Raw genomic sequence first — 5,678 nt, forward strand, 5'->3', positions numbered from 1 at the left:
GATCTGCCTGCCTCCTGCCTCCCTGAGTGCTGGGATTAAAGATATGTGTCACGCCCCACTCCTCACTGGCTCCTCCATCTTTCCCACTTCTCTTGCACTTTCATTTGTCTGAGTGGAAGTGGGAGCTGAGGTATGTCACCCAGCGTGCCTTTTATCCATTCAGCTTTCCTTGAAAATGTTCTTTGACCATGAGTCATTGGTCTGGTTTAAGACCTCTAATTCCTGGCACACCACCATCACTGAACCCTAAACTTTATTATATACTATGTTTTTAGATTATTTGAAAGTCATGTTACTCTTCAGTATGTTTCATCACCCTTCTTTTGCTCTTGGTGTTTCCCAGCAAGAACCCACACCTGCCTGTCCACTCCAATCCCTTTCAATGTACAGCTGTCAACTAGATACCTACCCCACACTAACCTCTTCATTCTTGCTTCTTCAACTCTTGATTCAAAGTCTTCCAATTTCCTTAAGTGACTTCTTAAGAGTAGAATCACTAAGAATAGGTGGAGCATGAATAATAAAAACCGAGACAGATATTGGGGTTCAACCCAAAGACCAGAAAAGCAAAGCAGCCAAGCCACTAGAGTTCTTACCTCTATTAAATCTTCAAACTGAAAAAGAGAGCAAGTTCCTGTCACATCCCTCTTTATATTCCTCTCTAGTGCTGGGATTATAGGCTTGTACCACTACTACCTGGCCTCTATGGCTTACTAATATACCTGCTAGGATTAGAGGTATGGGCCACCACTGCCTGGCTAGTATGGTTGACTAGTGTGGCTGTTTTGCACTGATCTTCAGATAAGCTTCATTTATTAAAATACAAATATTATATTTCCCCCTTTTTGTCTAAAATAAAGGTTATAATCTAAGAAAATTATATACAATAAGTACAATAACTATATACAGTATATATAGGCTATAAATACATCAGCAATGTCTAGTTCATTTGCATCTGAAAAATTCAGAGAAAATACTCCATATCTATCTTGGTGAGTCCAAATTCTTGTACCTAATTTTCTTTCTATCATAACTTGCTTTCTGCATCTGGTAAACAAGGAAAACTATAACTATCTAGTCTTCAACTCCCTCAGAGACCTAAGAAAGAAATAACATTAACTGAGTAAACAGGAAGTGCCAGAAGCAAATCCCAAAAATTGTGAGAAATGACAGAAAGAGCTAGCTGCCTGGACTGTCACTTAAAGTTCTTCTTAAACATTGGGGTACCCACCTTCAGTAGACAGACTTAGCATATTCGACAGACTTTTCTGTGAAGCAGGGTATTCTGAAGGGCTGTTCTCCCTTGCCTTGACAATGTTTGGGCAGTCACTTTCTTTGTGTCCTGCTTGTCCAATTAGGACAGCATACTGTCAGCAGTCAAGGCAAGGGCATTTTCTTGCCTGGTGGCTTATTTTTGCCACAAGTAAAGTAAACTCCATGTGGAGTTTCTTCAATGCCCATTATCTTCTCTGAAGTAGATTGGTGCTGCTAGAAGCAGATGTATATCACCATCAAAAAAAGCCTTATGTTATGAAAACACCTTAAATACCATAGTCTGTAGATCTCTGAAGTATTTGAAGATGACCTGTCTATCTAATATATATCTTTGTTTGACCTTGAAAACATATTTAATGTGACTATAAATTCAATTATAATAGGTGATTAACTACTAACCTGCATTTCCTTATTTTCCTAAACAGTTGGTAATAAAAATTTAAGGACTAGAAATTTGCATCATTGATAAATGAGTTGAATAGGTACAATACCTTGAACAACAGTAAAAATGTATGTATAGTATATTCTAACAAAATTAATTTCAAATTTGTATCAATATAAAAATTTGTATACAATATAGAAAAATCCAATCCAATGTAAAACATTTAAAACTAATAGTTAAAACAAAAACAAAAAAAAACCTAATAGTTGCTTTTTAAAAGTAGATTCAATAATTTACCTTTTTATCTTACCATATCTATATCCTCCCCCTTTTCTTTGCAGAGTAGATTCAATAATCTACCCTTTTATCCTATATTTATATCCTCCTTTTTTCTTTTCAAAATAAGAACCTTGAATCTAATTTCCTTTGTTTAGTTTTTCCCCTAACTGTAACCAATAACAACTTGTAACCAACCCCCCTAAACAATGACAAATATCCATAATCCATTGAATGACCAAAAACCACCCCCCTACCTCTTGAGAATGTGAACATAATATTCTTTTTTTTTAAGGTTCTATACCATTTTATTCAGCAGATTTAATTTTTACAAACATTAAAAAAAGCAAACTAGGAGAGGACTATCTATGGCATTGTTTAAAATGGCCACTAGTAAACAGTCACAAACAGTGACTAGGCAGTTTCATGTCTGAAGGTGTGCTCCCCACCTCAAGCAAGCAGAGGGGTCAGTGGAAAAAAAACCTACGTTTCATCTCTTAAAACAGGACAGAACAAGATGGCCACACCCTAACCACCGAGATCACAAGTGGCAGGAAAAGTGTACCAGAACTCTATTCTGTTTGGGTCCTCTGTTCTACTCCCTCAACAAAATGTTTTCTCAGTAAGGCTTTCATTTCTCCTCCCAGCTTGACATAATGCTTCAAGTGGCTTTTACTATTCAGATATCTCTTCCACCACTTTTACTTTCTTCCTCTTTTTCTTTTTGCTGCTATCACTGTCCCCATGCCCAGCTTCGCCCCCACTTTCTGGCACAGTTTTAGGCTTTTTGTCCTTCTTTTTCTTCTTTTCCTTCTCCATCACCTGGGGGACTACTGGAGGGGTCTCGTCACTTTCACTCTCACTTTCCCGCTTCCTTTTTGTGGCTTTTACTGCAGCAGCAGTTAATTGAGGGGCTTGTATGGCTTCAGCAACCAGTGCCTCCTTGCCAGAATCACTGTAATCAATGTAGTCCTGTTTCCAAGTGGCAGGGGTTTTGTCTGTGGGTTTGCCATGCTTGTCTAAAAGGCCCTGCTTGATCATCATCTTCTTCTGACTTGCCTTTGGACCTAAACCCCACTTACGAGGATAAGTGTCTCTCTCCATGATCACCCTCTTTATCTTGGCTACTATGCCATGATCACAGGTAGAAATCACTGCTGTAGTCATCAATGCAATAGCCATGCAGATAGCTTCCCCCTTGGTGGTAATGACCACAATCTCCTGGTTGACCTCAATGCCATCCTCATATCGGAGAACACCAGGAAGCATGATCTTGGCCCCATAGCATATTGCATTCACTGCACTATCTTTCATAACCAGCCGTTTATGAGATGTCAGCAGCTTTTCCAAAGGGTAAACAACACGCCTCAAGTAAGTCTCATCCTTATGGTTATCATACAGCCACTGAGCATCGAGTACATCATGCATCGTCACCATGTGGTCCTTTTCACTCATGACTCCAGAACGCACCCTGCGAAGTTCCTGCATCTGACCACCAACTCCCAGTAACAAGCCAAGGTGTACGCATAGTGTCCGAATGTAAGTGCCAGCTTCACAGCTCACCCAAAAGATTCCTAATCTTCTTTCGGGATCATATTCTATCATTTTGCTCTCGTAGATCGTCCTCACTCGAAGCTGCCTCTTTACTGCAGCAATAAGTGGGGGTCGCTGAAACAGGGCACCTGTCAGAGTTTCTAGGGCCCTAGAAAGCTGAGTGCTGCCTTCAATAGCATTGTGCAGGCGGACAATTCCCACATACTCTTTGCCTGCACTCTGTTGTGATTTCACCAAACGAGTGGCTCGTTCAATGCACACAATTAAACAACCAGTCACTTTGGGATCTAGTGTGCCACTGTGACCTGTCTTCTCTACCCGAAGTATTCGTCGGATCCAGGCTACCACCTCATGGGAAGAGGGGTTAGAAGGCTTGTCAAGATTAATGAAACCTGTCCTGATATAGTCCCCAATCTCCCTCTTCAAAGGATTTGAACCACAAGGAATAGGCGTATAGTGTGTTGTCTTTACATTTAGCTTATCAAAATCCTTTAGTAACAAGGGCCACTGAGAAGTGTCCAATTGAGCCACTCTGGATTCTGGTTTGATAAAAAAGTCTTCAGCATGTTGTATTTCAGCTACATCATCTTCTCGTAATGGCTTCTGGTCTTTTTTCTTTTTATGCTTCTTTGGCAAAGTAATTACTTCTGCATCCATCATCTTGTACTGCACCACGTGTGTCCTGCCCAAGCCACCACCCAGACGTCGTATTCTTAAATTTACTTCCTGCTGTCTGGAAGTGATGGTATCTTTAGGGAATCCTGAAAAAGAAAAATTTGAATTAATTGTCAAGTCCTGGGAGAGGTACCTCTATCATTCGTTGCCCAGGCTCTGCAATAACGGTACAGTGCAGGGCTTGAGTCCTGGCTAGAGTAGTCTGTTAGGCATGACCATCTCAGCTAGCCACCTCGAAATTCTTCTGAGCAGTTTGTATTCCAAAGCTGATCTTTAAGTGGTGTCTTTCTATCATCTCAGAGTAAAGGGCTGCGAAAAAATATACCAATCAAATAGGCCTAAGAAACAAGCAGGTGTAGCTATCCTAATATCTAAGAAAATAGACTTCAAGCTAAAATCAGTCAAAAGAGACAAAGAAGGTCATTTCATATTAGTCACAGGAAAATTCCATCAAGAGGAAATTTCAATACTGAACATCTATACATCTATGCCCCAAATGCAAAGGCACCCTCATGTCAAAAAACACTTCTAAGGCTTAAATCATATATTAAACCCCACATTCCTCTCTCACCACTGGACAGGTCAATCAGACAAAAAAATGAACAGAGAAATAAGAGAACTAACAGATGTTATGACTCAAATGGACTTAAGAGATCTCTATAGAATATTTCATCCAAACAAAAAATACACCTTCTTCTCAGCACCTCATGGGACCTTCTCAAAAATTGACCACATACTCAGTAACAAAATAAACCTCAACAAATAAAAAAAAAAAATTGGAATAACCCATTGTACCTTATCAGATCACAATAGTCTAAAACTAGAAGTCAATAGCAATACTAATTGCAGAAAACCCACAAACACATAGAAATTAAACAATGCTCACCTGCATCATCAATGGATAAAGGAAGAAATAAAGGGGGAAATTAAAGACTTCCTAAAATACAATGAAAATGACCATACAACATACCCAAATTTATGGGACACAATGAAAGCAGTGTTAAGAGGAAAGTTCATATCACTAAACGCCTACATAAAGAAGCTAGAAAAATCCCACACTAGTGAACTAACAGAACATTTGAAAACTTTAGAACAAAAAGAAGCAAACTCACCTAAGAGAACTAGAGGGCAGGGAATAATCAAATTGAGAGCTGAAATCAACAAAATAGAAACAAAGAAAACAATACAAAGTATCAATGAGACAAAAAGTTGGTTCTTCGAGAAAATCAACAAAATAGACAAACGTTTTATCCAAACCAACCAAAAGGCAGAGAGAGACTATCTAAGTTAACAAAATCAGAAATGAAAAGGGGGACATAACAGACAAGGAAGAAATACAGAGGATCATCAAGTCATATATTGAAAACCTGTGTACTTCACAAAATTGGAAAACTTAAAGGAAATGGACAACTTTCTGGATAAATATCACTTAACAAAATTAAATCAAGACCAGATAAGCAAATTAAACAGACCTATAACTGCTGAAGAAATATAAACAGTCATCAAAAGTCCCCCA

The 5,678-nt window shown here is 38.9% G+C and overlaps 1 pseudogene; it reads right to left on the reverse strand.

The window, feature by feature from the left end:
- Positions 1–2,217: 2,217 nt before the first annotated feature.
- The window catches only part of LOC101985675, a 12,489-nt pseudogene continuing 9,028 nt past the window's right edge, over positions 2,218–5,678 (reverse strand).

The sequence above is a fragment of the Microtus ochrogaster genome, chromosome 5, assembly GCF_000317375.1.
Source record: "Microtus ochrogaster isolate Prairie Vole_2 chromosome 5, MicOch1.0, whole genome shotgun sequence".
Classification (NCBI taxonomy): Eukaryota; Metazoa; Chordata; class Mammalia; order Rodentia; family Cricetidae; genus Microtus; species Microtus ochrogaster.